Source organism: Micropterus dolomieu, linkage group LG17, assembly GCF_021292245.1.
Source record: "Micropterus dolomieu isolate WLL.071019.BEF.003 ecotype Adirondacks linkage group LG17, ASM2129224v1, whole genome shotgun sequence".
NCBI classification, from domain to species: domain Eukaryota; kingdom Metazoa; phylum Chordata; class Actinopteri; order Centrarchiformes; family Centrarchidae; genus Micropterus; species Micropterus dolomieu.
In genome coordinates this window covers 6,230,271-6,248,735 of record NC_060166.1, presented here as the reverse complement: position 1 = coordinate 6,248,735, position 18,465 = coordinate 6,230,271, and the positions used below count along the sequence as shown (strand labels likewise).

The 18,465-nt window shown below is 40.7% G+C and overlaps 2 protein-coding genes across 2 annotated transcripts in view; one reads left to right on the top strand and one right to left on the bottom strand.

Moving 5' to 3' along the window:
* Positions 1–18,465, bottom strand: part of tpst1 (tyrosylprotein sulfotransferase 1) — a gene marked incomplete at its 3' end in the record, with an annotated part of 837,181 nt that overhangs the window by 613,982 nt on the left and 204,734 nt on the right.
* The window catches only part of LOC123986552 (ATP-binding cassette sub-family G member 4-like), a 62,461-nt gene continuing 54,583 nt past the window's right edge, over positions 10,588–18,465 (top strand). The window contains exon 1 of the mRNA XM_046074873.1: positions 10,588–11,123. The gene's annotated coding sequence lies outside the window, so the exon portion shown is untranslated. The remainder of the gene's footprint in view (positions 11,124–18,465) is intronic.

Genomic DNA, 18,465 nt, shown 5'->3' with positions numbered 1-18,465 from the left:
TGTCGACAAGCAGTAAGACTTAACACACGTTCTGTGATCAGATGTCCATTTTAACTCCTAAAATCATAGCATTAGTTTACTTTCAGTAGCTCTTCTATGCCGTATGAGTCAAATGCTTCCCACAATCGAACCTCCAGGCTCATTGTTCAGCAAATGTTTATGTTCCCTGTATCCAACCATCTTTTTATCACATTAGTTAGAGAATAAATTCACTGTAATATAATCAAGAGCTGTGTGTGTTGCCTATTTATAGTTCCTGGCAAGAGAATTGACCCTTTAGATATGAGACTGACTGACTGATTTAAGATAATTGAGCGATTATTAACTAACTGATCACTAGTAATAATTGTATAATTATTCAAAACTACCTAGAGGTCCGGAGACTCTAGGATTATAACAACTCCGGTGGTGCCCTTTACGAGGAAATTTTGATCTTATGAATAATAATTCATAATTGGGTATCAATTCTCATAAATTTATTAAAATGCATAACTAATAAATTTAGGTCTACTACACTGCTAAGATGACAACAATGGCTAGAGTTCTTTGACATACCCAATTTCTCAGTAGATGTTCAGTACAGACTCACACAGGGAGATCTTGCCTTTTTGAAAGATGGAACACTTATGACACCATCACAAGATATGAAGAATGACATGCTTGAAAAGCTTGCAGAGACAATGTACAGTTTCAAGGCTCATCCTGAAGATGATGACTTCAGCACTGTTGCAAAAGCACTGATTAGCAAGCACCCCTGCCTCACTGAGCCTGGTCCTCAGCCAGGATGGTATGGCTGGAAAAACAGCCTTAAATTTAAGATGGCCAACTATCGCACAAAGCTTCAAAAAGCCGGATGTGAGGATCTAGCAATCAATGGGGGTAAAAGAAGTAAAGTCACCCCAGGGGAGAATCTTCCATCAGGAACATCAAACGGCCAGAAAGAGGTGAAGCAAATTATCTGCTTAATTTAAATTTAAATTATTTCTTTTCCACCAGTGTATGGTGAAAATGTTTTTATCTATGTGCGGTTCACTGGTGTTGCATCAGCTGGGCGGAGTTGATTAGCTCCGCAAGTCTATCTTATCAGTTATACATTTATATTTCACTGCAATTTATGTGTGACTTCAGAGCATGTGAAAAATGTCATTTGTGTGAGTCTCGCGAGACAGCTTTTTACCTGACAAGAAATCTCGTCATACTTTTACGTGGTATGAGATCCCGTCACACTCCTAATATTTAGTAGGGGTGTGACAAGATTAAAACGTGAAGAGATTCAGATTAAAAGTTGTCTCGCGAAACTCACACAAAATACATTTTTTACACGCTCTCAAGCCACACGTCAATATTCTCATGTATAACTGATAAAGTAGACACGCTTGAGCAAATCAACTCCTCGTGATATTAATCAACTGAACCTGCTCTTACGATTCGCAGGCAGAGTGTGAGAGTTAACGTAACTAGTAGAGTTTTGCAATATAAGCATCTAAAAACTGAAGTGCGACTTTGCACTGTTTTGGACTGTGAGCTGCATTCAACGTGTGTGAATTTGTGGTGAAATCTCTGCCTGGTCACAAGTGTTGTCAAGTAGTTTTATTGTCCACCTGCTTGTCTCATCTTAATAAACAATCCCAAATGGGTTTCTGTGTCTGTCAGACGGTCTGAAGAGGATACTAACTTACCAGCGGAGCAATAGGTAGAAAAAATTATTATGAATTCTCATTAAATGACATCTCGTAATAATGACATGTCAGAGAACATAGATACGTGGGAGATATTCAGAATGTGCAGAAACTTTTAACTGAATTAAAGTTAATTAATTTATCATTGAGGTGAAAAGGAGCCACAGTCCCATTTAAAGAGGTTACTTCCCCAAACAAAGACACAAAGAGGAAGGAAGACTAACAGCAGGGATGATATTACATGATAAGTTCGACTGAAGAAACAGACGTTGCCCCAAAATAAGGTTTAAATAGCGTTTTTCCCCCACCGGTTATACTTCTACTACGTGCGTGGTAGTAGAGGCCCCTGCATAGTAGACCCTTATGACAGTGGAACCACATGATTGGTTGAAATATGTTTCCAGCCTCGGATGTTAAAAGCAGACAATTGGCTTTCTAGTGGGAGGGGCAGGATAACAGGCTTTCCCTATAAAGTTGTATTAAGAATTCTTAAAGTGCTGTGTCTCCTCGTGTTACATGTTTTGAACCAGCCACTTGCATTTTGTGATTCCCTTTAATCAAACATTTCCACCTTAAATTGGAACAGAAAACTTGGTGTGTAATGCCAAAGATTTTCATATAAATCAGCATTGAAGATTTTTTTTAAAAATAGTGTTAAAATCTCGTTTTGTCTCAATCTTGTGAACCCAATCTTGAATCTTGTCTCATCTTGTGAGCGAAGTGTCTTGTCCCATCCTTAGTATTTTGAGCTCTAATCTCTTGCAAACTCCACAAATGTTTTCATAAGAAGCGCAAATCCACTGGGTATCAAACATAACTTGCTATTTATAAGAACACGTGTTTCTTTGCAGGATACTGCGAGAGATGAAGCCCTAGCATCCGTCACAGTTGATGTGCTGACTGTTCTCAGTGAAGAGAGTCTTCCGCAAGGTCCAAAGTCAGTGCACCTCCAGCCCATCTACAGTGCCATCATACTTGAGGGAGGTGTTGTCATGGACAATATTAAAGACTTTCCTCAGGCAGTTTGCCTGCTATTTGGGCTTACATATGCTTTGCATTTGGATTACCCAAAATGCATGGCAAACACTCTCAAATTCAGTAATGCTCGGATTGGGAAACCAAACCCTCTCACCAAAACTGCTAACTCTGAAAAACAGTCTACTGGGATAAGTGAAGGGTCATCAGCTATCAGATAGCACTTGGTAACCTTTGCGGTCATTTTACTGTTATTGTTAAATCTTCACATTCAAATCTGTACCATGGAGTGTTCTTACAGTGGTGGCAATAGTGCCCCCTTTTGACTGCAGCTGAGTTTATTTCTCTGTGTTTACAAATAAGAAAAACAAAAGGAGGATAGTACAATGTGGCCAGAAAAGAATCAAGCAAAGGTTGTTAATTATAACAACCTTAACGTTATATTTGAAACGTTTGATGGAGTTCTAATATGTCATACAATTTTTTTTATTATTTAAAAATAGTAGCATTGGTTTAAACCTAGGACTGATGCCCAGTTTGAGACACCAAAACTATATATATTAAATATATAATCTTTATTTGTAGAGCACTTTTCAAAAACAAGTTACAAAGTGCTTTAACAAGTGTAAAGACAATAATACCCAAAAAGACAATAATACAGAAACAATACAAGATAAAAAACAAGAAAACATTGAAAAGACTAAAATACACGTTTAAGATAAGTAAAATAGAATAAAATAAAAGGGATAAAATAAAGTCAAATAAGATCGGGAAAAGTATGTTTTAAGAAGGGACTTAAAAGAGTTCACTGACTCAGCCGACCTGATTTCCTCGGGCAGGCTGTTCCAGAGCCTCGGGGCCCTGACAGCAAACGCTCTGTCCCCTTTAGTTTTCAGTCGAGACTCTTGAACAGACAACAGATCTCTGCCCGAGGATCTCAAGGTACGTGCTGGTGCGTATGGGACTAAAAGTTCAGAAATATGACAAGGCGAGAGGCCATGAAGAGCTTTAAAAGTGATCAATAGAATTTTAAAGTCAATTCTAAAACATACTGGGAGCCAGTGTAATGAAGCTAAAATAGGAGTAATGTGGTCATATTTCTTTGTTCTGGGGTTAGCAGGGGAAGCCCGGAAGCGAGAGAAATATCACGGCAAATCTGTGTATTAAGAGAAGAAGAAAACAGTAAACAAACAAGCATCGACACCAAGGCAGATGTCAAAATGGTTCAAAGTTTTCTTAACTTAAGATGCTGCATAGAACACATTAAGAGGAATGCAATAACCTTCTGACATAGCCTAGGCTACTTAGTTTATTCAACTATTTGTTAGTTTTTGCTTGATGATGCTATTCGACCAACAATAGTGTATTGATTAATTACAAATATATATTGACATTTAGGCTACCTCTCCTCCACTCTGTAGGACAAGAGCCTGCAGGATGTTTAAAAATAAGGCAAAAACATAAAATAAAAAGTGTGCAACGTGTTTCAGTGTCGTCAAGGTAACGTGATATAGTGGCAACGGGCTGTCCCGTTCCTGTTTACAGCATTTTGAGCCCTCACAGCCTCTTGCACTCAATCACTTTCCAAGAGACGTCAGTAAAGTCTGTGAGGGTTCAGGGCTTAGGGTTTAGGGGGACATTGGGATTGGGCCTTGTTTGTCGTTTCCTCGCTCCTCGCTTGAACCGGAAGTTGTTCATTTCCAGCATCTTGCAGGCCGTTCCAAAGCTCTTATTTGCGCTTCGAGGAATGAGGAACGAGGAGCTATGAGCGAGGATACACCGGTGCATCCTTCGCGGAACTCTTTTAATGACCGACACGGCCCCTCATTGGGTAGCAAATCTAGTGTGTATAAGCTGTTAACATTCTTTTTCTATACAGAATGTACAACATGTCCTTGAGTCCATACTACATCGTCCAGAATGATGAATATTTCCCATTTATCTGTTCGCCTGATGACAAGCATGGGATCCACCTTACAAAAAGGGTGGGGAAACCTGCTACATGGCTGCACCCCACTATGTTTCAGCTCTGAATGAGTTTGTCCCCACGGGGGCTGGGGGCAGTGCCAACACCTGTGTGAACTGGAACTTGTACTACAATGTCTGTCGCGCTGGGGACCACAACCCTCACCTGGGAGCCGTCAATTTTGATCACATCGCCAATGCCTGGTTAGCCATATTCCAGGTAAGAGGGGCTTTGATACAGAAATTGCAGAAATTCATTTGGATGTGGACATGAGGAAGAAAAAACATGGAGAGCAGTCGGAATTCTGTGCACTTGTCAGACATGAATTTTAAGGTTCTTGTGGGGTTTGGAGGATGGTGTCTTTGATTTAACATGATAGAGTCATAGCAAAGTCTAGCTTTCCTCTGGCTGGAGAGACAGCTTGTTAAAGTGTTGTTAAAATGTTGCCTTATAGTAATATTTTATTTGCATCATTCTCTGACTCTCTCTTCCCCAGGTTGTCACGCTGGAAGGATGGATGGAGATCATGTTTTATTTTATGGATTGTTATTCCTTCTGGAGTTTTTTTTCATACTCGCCACCATTGTAAGTATCCACTTAGTTAACAAACTTATTATTTGACCCTCCTCCCAAAACACTACCTCAAAATGATGTTTTGGTATTCTTTCAGACTGATCAATTTGGTCTGTAAAGCTGGTTAAATAACTTCATTGCCATCTATACAAATCCAACAGCCCGCAGCAAAATACATGAGATTTGTTTTGGTCTAAATTATCATGGGTCTTGTTTTAACCAGACGAAGGACCAAACCAAACTCCTGCAGCATTTAATAAGCATTGAACCAGTGAATCCCAAATTTTCATTGTAATCCTGGCCTGCTACAGTTTTTCTTTAAATAACCTGGCTTTTTTGGAGGATAGAAAGCCATCTGGTAACTGTACATTTGAGTTTTATGCTATGCTCAACAGCAGATGGGAGTTAAGTCAGAAGATCCAGTTAAATATGCCATTATATAAAAAATGTTCTGAATGCTCTGATTTAGAATACGCTAAACTCGAGTTGGGCCATTTAGTTTCAGAATTAGAAGCAATAATTGAAATATACATTATTGCTGCTGTAATTTATACAGTCTGCAGAATTGTGATTTTAAAGCTCCTCAAATAGAGTTAACAATAACTCTATTTGAGGAGCTTTAAAATCACAATTCTGACACTTGAATTGCATGAACAACTAAACTCTTTGAAGTGTTGTGTGGGTTACCTTTTCCCTGTTGGGTCTAAATTAGATTGAAGGCAGTAATCCTAAATGTGATAATGTCACTGAAGTATAATATTTAAATAGCCACTCTTTATTTCCCAAACCAGATGGGCTCCTTTATCATGATGAACCTGTGCGCAGTCGTCATCGCCACCCAGTTCTCTGAGAGTATGGAAAGGAAGAAAGAACAGCCTCGTGCTGAATCGGCCTGTAGTGTGGTTTTCCACTTCGATTTTGAGAGTGACTCCAAATCCAGACCTCCATGGGTTGATAAATTTGATTTCCATTGATAATGTTTGTGTGATTTTGTTATCAGCACATTCAACTAGGTAAAGAAAGAGTATTAATGAGATTATTTCATTCATTCAGATCTAGGATGTGTTATTTTAGTGTTCCCTTTATTTTTTTGAGTAGTGTATTTACTCATCACTACAAGACATAATGTTTTTCAAATTGTGAATGGAGGTGAAGATATTTCACATTAGTTATCAAAAGGATATCACCTAGAACAGCCTACATGCCTACAACGTTACAATTTGTAAGTGTATCCCAGTTTTACACAAGAAAATAACTTTTACACAAAGTAAACTAAAGGGGCAGTCAATTTGTCAACGTTCATAACAACTTACTGAAACACAAAGCAGCACAGATGCAGCTTATTTGAGCCAAGATGGTCACAGTTAGCCAAGCACTAAGTGCACCATTGCAAACAAGGTTTACCTGTCGTCAAATGGATCTCGTGTAATCCTCCTCATCGTAAGAATCAAAACAGTCAGCCCCCGAAACTCTTCTCTGCTCTCCAAAACCGCTGCAAGAACTTCTTTCAATGTAGTCGTCTTAGGCATTTTTCCTCTTCTTTATACATGTTTTTCTCGCAGACTTTTCCCCCCTTTTTCGTCAGCTCGGTATTTTCCCCACTGTGAGGTGATGGGTGGGTCCTTAGAGATTTTGAGAGCGTCTATTGGTTAGCTTCATACAAAATGCAGACATACAGGCTAACCCACCAATTACACAAGGTGAAAGGGCATCTTGTCTTCCCCCTAGCTCGCTGTGTCACGTATGATCTCGCGAGAATAAGGACTTAGAAGCTGAGAATCTCTCGATTAAGGCAAAATCTGAACATTTTCTGTGTGCTGCATGATCGGAGATATTAATAGAAATATTAGAAATATTTAGTAAACACCGAGATGACGCGGCCCCGCGTCAACCGACATCAGGGGGTTAGAATTCATTATTCAGTTTTATGCGTAAAAATGCGATTAATCACAATTAGTCGCAAGAAAATCATGCGATTAATCGCGATTAAATTTTTAATCACTGCCCAGCACTAGTTACAACCCGGTCAGCCAATGTTTAGCTGCAGGGCTCAACAGTGCGACCATTTCGCGCCGCTAATCGTTAAAAAAAACAAAACAGCCCCAGTAGTGGGCAGGACGCAACGCAAAACTGGTGTCAGTCATATGAGAGTTGTTGAAACTCTGGCAGGAATAAAGCCAGCTAGTCACCGGCGCACCGGGAGAGTTCCCGGTCGGCAGGTCGCTCAGTGGCCGCTTTAGTAGCTCGTTTCAAAACAAAGACAGAGATGTCAGCAGCTGGAGCGGTTAGACAGAAGACAGTTGGGACACAATAAGGAGGGTTGTGGGTTAGCTAGCTGGCTATAAGCTATATCAGGTGCCTTTTGTTGAAACATGTTCAACTTTTCATAAAATCGATGTGCTCGTCAATTTCACTTTTCATCAACTGACCAATCACAGCCTGGATGGGGTGGGACATAAAAAAAATTTGACGTGCTACAGTAAACTTTCAGATATTGAATTCATTCTGCGTGAATGGTTCTGATTGTTGATGTGATAGTAGCATTAACAAATTAAGAGACTAATGTAGGCTATTTTTCTTGTACAAGGATTTAACCCTCCCGCTGCACAGGCTTTGCATAGACATGGTGCGTCCTCCTCGGGGTCAGACGGCCCTGCCCTTGGTAGCGAGCAGCGCAGGCGGAAGCTCGTGCTTGTTCTTGCGGACCATTCCAAGCATGGTGAGGTTTTGCTCGTAGGAGGTGAAAAAGTTGTCGCAGACGCTACCAGTCTGGTCTCGCGGTCGTCGAATCGCAGCAGCGTCGAGTACGCGGAAAAGACCTTGAGGGGCATCGTGGCCTGGAATACAGCCCGCCCGCTCTCGGAGTCCCACAGGCTGGCCGCTGCCTCGCCCCGGGACCTGTACACGCCGGCCAAGATGAGCAGCCCAACGTAGGCACGCAGGTCGGTGTCGTCCATGCCCTTCCACCAGCCGTATCATTGTCTCGGACAAATCATGGCTTTTTCTGTCGGTTGCGTTTCTGGGACGCTTTCCACTACGCTCTCTCTGCGGCTCTACGGTCATGGGGGTGCCTCAGTCTTTCTTTTTCTTTGTCTCATTAGTAGACTTATTTTGCTGTGTCTTCTTGCTGAGCGTTGTAATGCTGCTCGTGAGGAGGCGAGAAATCCCCCCGAGTAGTTCCGAGGGGACCGTGCGGCCATTTTGACCCGGTCTGGACAGCACAAAGGCACTGCGTGTACCCGCGAGTTCCTTTGCACCCGGTTTGTTCGAAGGGAAGGGAAAGAGGCGAGCCAAAGTCATTATGACCCGCTAGGGGAAGCGGGTTAACAATTAGTAATTGTACCGGATAACATTTTTAAAGTAACCCTCCCAACCCTGTCTGCGAAGTTTTCTTACAGCAACTTACTTAGCCATATTCACAAGGTCCCAAACCTTTGGTGAATTTATATTTTGTAATGTGTGTTAAAATTATAGGTCGTTTAATTCACTTAACTTTTAATTCGGAAAACAAACAAGTTTCTTTTAAAAGCTTTCATTTCGGTTCGAAAAAATTTCACTGCTTCTAACAACAGAGTTTGGAGGTTAGTCACCTAATTGGAGAACGACACCAGTAGCCTACCTAACTCAGAGAGCCAAGACAGGGCTAACGGCCCATTTACTGCAAGAGTTTCCTGCAACCACCAACCAGACAAGGACTCTGGGTCATCCCCGTTGGCAAAAAACAGCTTGAGCCAGCCGCGTGGCGTGCCAGCCCGCTGAGAGGCCATAAAAAAGCAACGAAACAAGCCAGCTGATTGTGAACCTTCGAACACCAGATGGTGGGGGAAACAACAAGCAGTAAGGCAAAACAAACTACATGCTGTGGCCGAGTTGGTGTCCTTTAGCCTTTAGTCCTTTAGTCTTGAAACACTATCTCAATTTATTGAAGTTATCACCATAAAACTTGCGTCCATTCATTCACTTACTTTAGTTTGCTTTCCACAATAGCCATACTAAATTCACTTTTATACATGTTTTATCTCCCATTGATTGCATTCATTTTGTTAAGTCATTTGTTTATTTCTTTGATATATTTAACCTCACTTTGTTTTCACTTTGATCATTGGAACTGTGTGTGTGTACTGTTTAGCTCCAGGTCACTGGATGGAGGAGTCACCCTTAGATTTGAGACTGACTGATTAAACTGATTTAAATACTTTATACTTAAATACTTGAACAATCAATAATTAACTGATATCTAGTAATAATTGATGGCAATTATTAGCTATACCCAAGGAGTCCTGAAGGCCTTGGGCCTTGGTGCCCCAAATGAGTGCTTATGATATAATATTTCAAAATATTATTCATAATTTCATTAACAAAGCGTAGGTTCACCACACACGCTGTCTGCCATCTGCCCTGTACAGCGAAAACCAGGATTCATTCATGAAGAGAACACCTCTCCAAAGTGGCAGATGCCATCGAATGTAAGCATTTGCCCACTCAAGTAGGTTACGACGAACTGTAGTCAGGTCGAGACGGTTCCTGACAGTTTGTGAAGAAATTCTTTGGTTCTGTAAAGAGATTGTTACTGTCCAGGTGGCTGGTCTCAGACGATCTTGGAGGTGAAGACGCTAGATGTGGAGGTCCTGGGCTAGCGTGGTTACACGTGGTCTGCGGTTGTGAGGCTGGTTGGATGTACTGCCAAATTGTCTGAATTGTCTTTGGAGATGGCTTATGGCAGAGAAATGAACATTCAATTCACGGGCAGGGGCCCTTATCCACACACCAAAGACTGTGTCCTTTGCATGTCACAAAGGCAAATTCTTATGGGTGAGACCCCCTTGTAAAATAACTGATCTCACCTTCTCTTAATGTGAAATCTGTGTGCTCACTGGTTGTTCTCTACATGTGTATGGCGTTGTGAGGGTGAGCGGTTTGCCGATGTCAACGTTGTGGATCAAGTGGCCCATGGTGGCACCGGGGTTATTGGATGGGTGTGTTATGGACAACAAACACAGGTGTATAGCATAGAGATAGTGTGACGAGAGCCTGAAGCCGAATGTTGTGCCATTCATCCACGACCATCACCTCATGCTGCAACATGTTGCAAGGATCTGTACACAATTCCTAGAAGCTGAAAAGATCCCAGTTCCTGCGTGGCCAGCATACTCACAGGACATATCACCCATTGAGCATGTTTGGGATGCTCTGGATCGGTGTATATGACAGTGTGTTCCAGGTCCTGGCATTATCCAGAAACTTTGCACAGCCATTGAAGAGGAGTGGACCAACATTCCACAGGCCTCAAATTGATCTGGTCCTGTCTGTTTGTCTTGTGGAGCTGGTCTATGTTGTTCTGTCTTCTGTGTGGTTGTTCTGGTCTGATCTGTCCTGCTGATATTTCGGTGCCTGCCTTGGTTCTTGTTCAGTTCCTGTTCCTGATGTCTGATGTTTGCGTATCATGGTGCTTGGGTTCTGTCTGTCTGCTAGGTGTCAATTGGTCTGTTCTGTCCTCATTATCAAGGTTATTAATCAGTGTGCCTGCTTGTCCTGGGTTTGTTTGTATCAGCGTTGTTGGTCTTTCAGTCTGTGTTTCCTGTCATGTATCTTAGGTTTAGACCTGCATTTCTGTGTTAAGTGTTCAGTAACCTGTATTCTGTCTGTTATTCCTGAAGCCCTCTACCTGCCTGTCTCTCTGTTTTCCCCTGCTGTCTCTCTGCCTGCCTGTGTCTCGTTAGTTTCATGTCTCTCACCTGTGTATCCCCTCCCAGCTCGTTACCCTGTGTGTGTGTATACAGTATATGCTTGCTTGTTTCCCTCAGTGTTTGTCCGGTCATTGTAACTCTGTCATGTGTAACCTTTGTTTCGTCTCATGCCGTACCTGTTGGATTACCTGTTTCGTTTGGATTATTTCTTCTTTGGATTTATTGAATTCAGCCACTCTGCCAGTAAGTGTGCTCGCCTTTTGTTTGCTACAATAAACCTTTTGAACTGTATCTGCTCCACTCAGTGTCCTGCATTTGGATCCAAAATCTTCAACCACTACACCAACCGTGACAAGGAGATGTGTTGCGCTGCGTGAGGCAAATTGTGCTCAGACCAGATACTGACTGGTTTCAGGACCCCCCCCATACAGTTAAACTACACATTTTATAGTGGCCCGCCTAAGGCACACCTGTGCAATACCCCTGCTGTCTGATCAGCATCTTGATATGCCACACCTGGATGGATTATCTCGGCAAAGGAGAAGTGCTCACTAACACAGATTTTGACAGATTTGTGAACAGTATTTGACAGAAATAGGCCTTTTGTGTGCATAGAGAAAGTCTTAGATCTTTGAGTTCAGATCATGATGAACGGGGGGAAACAACAAAAGTGTTGCATTTATAATTTTGTTCAGTGTAATTAGGACAGTAATGATGTTACCCTGATCTCACTGCCAGAGACTGGCTGAATGTTCCAAGCACTGGTCACCTTGGGTAGATCCCCAAGTTAGAAATCTACTTGAATAGCCTAAAACCCAAATCTACAGCACTTTACCACACAAGAAGAAGCACAAGAATAAGCAATTAGGCATTTTTCCTGGAAATAAGTGGCAGGTACCATGTGGTTAATACTCTCTTGTTAAAGTAAAATCTGTCTGGCACGATATGGTATCCAGCTCCTCATACACTAAAAAAAGCAATCACATTTTCAGTTCCTTTCTTATGGCGTATCTCAAGGTTGTAATCCTGTAAAATCAGAGCCCAGCACATAAGCCGTTGGTTCTTATGTTGTAAACTAAAATCCCCTGACCATAAAGCTCCCCAAAATGTTTAACAAATGATGTAAGTAGTGTGTTTGTAAAGTAATTTAACAGCAAACAATATGTTGGACTCGCTAAAACGTATATACACTCACAAACAACAACAACAACATAAAATCTTGATAAACCTCAGTAGTGAGCACATCCCTCGAAACTACAGGACCAGTATAAAGTAAAAACTGCCTAAGTTCTGTTGCCTTCCATTGTAACCTCTCTTCAAGTGCCCTTGGCCTTCTACCAAATTCTGAGAGTGAGCAATTTCCCTAAATGAAAGAGACTTGCCTGGATGAAATACAGAAATGCAACTTAATACCCTTAATAAAGGCCCTTGCGGAAGCATCACAGATTACTGAGCACACAATCAAGAAGAATGTCTTACCATTAATAATAAATCCACTGCTCATTGATTTCAACTCACAGATCAGATCCTTCAAATATTCTGACAATGACTGAGGCTTTGACTTCCCACAGAAAAGAATAATCAGCCCAGGTTTTCTACAATACCCCTAGAGCATCTGCAAAATTGGGCAGAACTGTACAGCTGAACTTGGAAAAACTACTGAAAGATTAGAAGACCATCAATGTTTAGTTGTAATTTGAGATTGTGAGGATTGTCCTTGTCACTAGTTAATTCACTTTCTCCATTACTCTCTGATCCAGTTTGGTGGCAAATCAGAGCTTGAAGCAACTGCTCCACTATAGTTCTCTTCAGTATTACCCTCAACACTATTATCCCGGTCATTCAAAAATTCAAATAACTGGTTTACTCTTTTAACAGCCCTTTTCCTTAAGTTGCTGTGAGCGATATTCCACTTTTCCCTCTATAACACAGCAATCACACCAGTAAGTTCTCAGTGATAATTAACCAGTCTGTAGGCTATAGGTTGTCAGCCAGCAACTCTGAAATAGAAAGGAGAACAGACATTTTACATTGATACTGTTAGGGTTTGTCAGTAGGACTCAGATGCAAGACTCAGCACACAGAGGCAGGAGTGGTAAGGTTGTGATGTGTCCGTCCGTATCGAGGCTTTGAAGCGTGTGTCGAGTAATACAGGATGATTTTTGCAAAGCGCGTTTTGAGGCTTGTGTTGATGACGTATGTGGTGACGTTCGAAGCCTCGCAAGCCGGCCGTACGTGACCGATTCAGGAGATGGTTTGTGGGTTTGGCGTGCGAATCGAAAGGAGCAGCAAAATGCAACGGACCCTCCTCAACATTTTGTGGACTTTTGAACTTGAACACAATTAGATTTTATCTACAGCTCATTTTAAATGACTAATAAAAGTTGATCAACTTATTTCAGAATTGCTTTGATCAAATAACTTCAAAAATTGTGATGAAACAGAGGAAAAGAAAGTGTTGACATGTTTTTTTTTACATTTTGCGGCTTTGGTAAGAATTAAACTCTTACCCCATATTACCCTATTATATTAAGCAGGTAAAATCATCTCCAAAAAAGAAACCGCCTGAAGCACTGTGGAAGAGTTATTTTTAAATAAAGATGAATAAAATGTCTCTATTATCTAAAGTCACAAACCAAGTTATCATAACCCTCTCCCTTGTTCCCACTTTCCTTCTAACCCTGTCATTGTATCAAAGACAGACGCCTTATTAAAAAGCTAATCAGTCATGTATTGGCATCACGAACATCATTCATTAATTTATTCAATTCAAAGCTTCACACAAAGCTTTGTTGCCCGTCTTACATTTTTTTTGTCCACTTTATGGCACAGTAGAGCAAATGAAGCACCGTGAAGCTTCGGCCCATGAGTGAACTAATTGGATGGAAAGCTTCAATGCTTCATAAAGCTTCATCTCACTAGGTAAGGAGTAACTTAGTTTAATGAAAAATACTTAAAGGCACAGGGGAGAGGGCAAGGGGTCCCGAGGGATTGTCCAGGGGAAATCCAGAATCCGGACAGAGCAGGTTACTTGATCATCTCATGGAAGCTTTGAATTGATAGGGGAATCATGGAGAATGTGTGCATCATTGTAGGAGTGCAACTATAAAGTAACAGACTTAACGTTATTGTTCATAATGTTAAGTGCCTTATTTTTTACAGTCAGAGAGACACCCAGGCAACGAGACTGGCTACATAACAGCGAGATGAAACAATTTGAAACTTACTTACAAAAGAGTCATGCGTGTGTGCAACATTTTGAAACTTGCCAGCTGCGAAGAGTTGACGAGGTACAAAAAGGACTATCCTTTTTTGCTGCCTGCTGTATTTTGAGTTTACTGGAGACTAGCTACATGCTGCATTCACGGGACTGGGCCATCAGAGTACAATCTATAAAATTTAAACAACATAGCGTTTATGTTGTCAACTCAGGAAAATAGATGTTGTCTTTCTTAGCATACACTGTTTTCTTCTTCTTGTGAAATATTTATCCCGTGGTTAAGTTACACCACGAACGCCTTTGCAGTTGACAGAAATTTATAAGAGGGAGATTCCACGGTCCAACTTCCCATGAAAGCAGCTCGTCTGGCATCCAAGCACAAACACTCTATGTTGACATTGCATGCGTTATCATAAAATAAAACTAGTGTCTATGAACAGTCTGAACTCCATGATACATTACCAAAATAGGATCTGTGGTATTCGATGGCGGTCAGAACAATTGTGAAAACCTGCATTTGTTACTGCATGAATGGTTAGTGTTAAGTCAAAGTTAGCTAGCATTAAGTTACAACCATTATCTTAATGCAATAGATAGAACTTAAATTTAAGTCAACCAATTCTGAAATGCTAAAGTTGGTAAGAGTTGAGCCCTTGAACTGCTTAAATAATTTCTCTTAAAATAACATTAGCAAACTAAGTTAATGTGCTCACTTTCAAACAATTTGCTGATTCACCATTAGCTAACATTAAGACCAATATCATGGCATTCAATGCAAAGTAATAATTAACAGAATAGCTGAATATATTAATTGCCAGCAAAAAGACTTACATTAAAAACTTACGACCTTTTTCCCCCAACCTCTGACCTCGGGTGCCTTTTTCTTGCTATTTGCTTCAAATCGAATTTGCTGTGTTCAAAAGGCCTCATCAATGGGAAAAGTCCAACTTGAATTTTACGTTCACTCACTCACTACACCACCTCAAGATGATCAAATTACAAAAATATTCAGGCTAAAGACCCATATTGAAAATAAATCTTTAAAGAAGTTAAAGCCTATTCAAAGTGGGATTTCCTATATCCCACTTGTTATGAATGCAGCATAGTGAAAAGATGAGATGAAGAAGTTAAATCACGTTTCCCCAGCTAGTGTGTTGATTTGAAGAAAGGTGTTGCTAGTTATTATCAATAAAGATGTTAGTAGTTGTATACATGAAAATGACAATATTGAGCCAAAATGTCAAACATTTTTTATTTATTAGCGTTTTAATGTCATCCTCACTTGTAGAGAAATCTACTGGTAGAACCCAGTTTGGCTTGTTATACCCTAATATTGTCCCAAGAAGAAATGTGTCTTGCACTCAAGTTTTGCACATACAGCAACTCAAAATTATCTCAGCCAAATACACATTCAAAGACCAACACCATAAATAAAGTGTACTATACTTAATTAGTTTGAACCTAAATGCGCTCACTCAGTCACTTCAGTTACACAATACAAAACATAGTTAACTGTAGCAAACATGTCTGCGTTTGTGCTGTATAGCGACTCTTCTGGTTGCAAAAAGAGCTCCGGCTTCATTAGAAATAATGGTAAAATGACCCTGCTTCTTAACTGATTTGTTACCTCAGTAAACACTTTCCCAATGAATTTATGGTCTCAATCACTAGTTTCATGTTTTCTTCAATACAATATGATGTTCATTTAGTAAATTATGGTCCCATTTAGAGGAAAATAGACCATAAAGCAGAGGATGCTTCAGGGCAGGATTATCTATGATTGACAAATCATTACCATGGCAAACTGTCAATCAGGCTAGAGTGACTCGTAGCCACGGCACTTTGTAAATTTAACCATCGCCTTTGAAAAACCTTATTAGGAGTTGGCTGTTCACTTGTCAGCCCTGTTAAAATGACAGTTAACGTGAATTACAGATGCATCTAGCTACAGATGCAAGCTAGCTAGCTGCACACATGGCCGTTAGCTCCACCGTCTCGTCCAAATATGGTCACATCCGGTGCCATTGGTTGCAAAAAATCAACATAGCAGCGCCCTATCATCCAAACTCGAGGCTTCAAAACGTTAGTCCACAAACCAGTTGGTTAAGTCATGATGACTACGTCCACTTCTTATATACAATCTATGCCTGGAACACATTTGTGTGCCACTGGACAAACTCACTAACAACAAGGAACAGTAACAGTGCACTGGAGGAGGCCAGTGCGCATGCCCATGCTGCATTTTTGAAGAACAAAAGTCAATGGCTGTGTCCGAAATCACCCACTACTCACTATATAGTGGACTATATAGTGAGCTCGCCATTTTTTTGTGCTGTCCGAATGTATAGTGAGAGTTATTATACCCTGTGTATCCCAGAATGCATTTTGAAAAGTAGTGTACAAACGATGGTCACTAACCAAGCCATCTATACCGTCATGCATTGCGCTGATAGATAGAAAATGATTGTCCGACAGCAATGACATAATTAACGGTGCCGAAATAACGATCGGAGTAGTGTCCGAAAATGTTGTTTTAATAATGCAAGTGAGCTCACTATATAGTGCTCTACATACAACTCCCTACATAGGGGGTAGGGAGCAGTGAATGAGTGTGGATTTCGTACACAGCCAATGACTTGAGTCCTTCTCCAGCTTATCCCTTTGTCACTGTTAACGCAATGGGAACGGACGTACCCGGTACGGGGGACGTAATCAATTTTCGCTGTTCTAGCTGTTTTCCGTCCAAAAACCGCGGAGCTTTGTATCAACAGAGATCGTCTGGAGGGCTGCCATCTTGGTGAGGTCGGCTGCGGTCTTAAGTTTTGTTTGTGTCGCGAGGTGTGAGAGCAGAAGAGTGTAATTTGGCGGAGGCGATCTTTATTTTATTCATATATATTGACTGTTTTCATCAAGATTTCAATGTTTTGGAAGCTTTATGTTATTTGGAACGTGGTTGTATGGAGAGAAATAATGTTTTGAAGATAACTACCAATAAAAGTGAACATATAAACAGTAAATATGGCCAAAACATGGACATTCGCCTGGTATATTTTTGAAAGATTGTATAGTAACTGTTGTATATCAGTTTCTTTTCATCAAATTTAAAGTTACAGTTGTATTCTGGGTGTATTTGAAGATATTCAGGTGCATTATAATCTATCTTAGGATGGTTTTTATGGTTTATTGTATCAAAATAAAGCTTTTTTTACCAGGCGAGGATCAAAATATCATATTTTTTCTGTATTTCATATCCATGTAGTCTGTAATGGTAAAATAAATATGTTAATATACAATGGATTATATTCCTTAGCTTCTGACCTTTCAAAGGAGACCAGAATTATGCATCTAGTCCTAATGGTTGAGGAGATATTACTGATTTATTTTGGATATGTTATTTTAGGTGTTTTTCCTAGAAATAGGTGCCAGGTAACCTTTGAGCAAATATTTTTTGGGACTGGTGCAGTGAATAAGTCACATGGCTTTTGTTGAATAATTCCTTTCTTTACTTCTTTACTTTGCTGTATTTTACCTAATTCTTTATTATGATATCCTAGAGGTGTTGTATTACTCAGAAGTGCATTTAGTGCAGCCATTGGGAGAATGACTGTGGTCTCACTGGGTAAAAGTGTTGCCCACTAATGTCGTTCTTTCAATGTAAGGTTTGACTACTCAGTGTTTAAATATTCTATTCTTAAAACGTAAAGGATTATATTCTGTGTGTAATTCATGAACCTGTGCCCTTTCAATGTGTCTACATGAGCAGAGAAGCTGTGCAGGCTGCATAAGCAAAACCTAGCCTACCGTGACATACATAATAGTAGCAAGGAAGCAAGGTATCTGCTGCAAGTCAGGTACGCCAAAAGGCAAACTGTGGCCAAGAATGAGATCATGACACATTGTGAATAATGTCAACTGGTACTGCATGGTACGGCAAGGTACTACCAGAAACTAAGCTTTGCAAGCATATTCATGTTTGACATGTCCAATGCAGTGAGGAATGTACAGACCTGTATATTGGGGAGACTAAACAACCACTACACAAACGCATGGCTCAACACAGAAGGGCCAACTCCTCAGGTCAAGACTCTGCTGTCTACTTACATCTGAAGGACAGAGGACACTCGTTTGAGGACCACCAGGTGCACATTTTAGACAGAGAAGATGGATGGTTTGAAAGAGGTCAAGGAAGCATCTACACCAGGGTCGAGAAGCCTCCATTGAACAGAGGAGGGGGTCTACGCCACCACTTATCCCCCACTTACAATGCTGTCCTTTCATCACTTCCCAGGAAACTCAACAAACATAACCTATTGGCCTCAGGTGAAGATACCAACGATGGTCGTTCAGTCTTGGCCACAGGTAGTC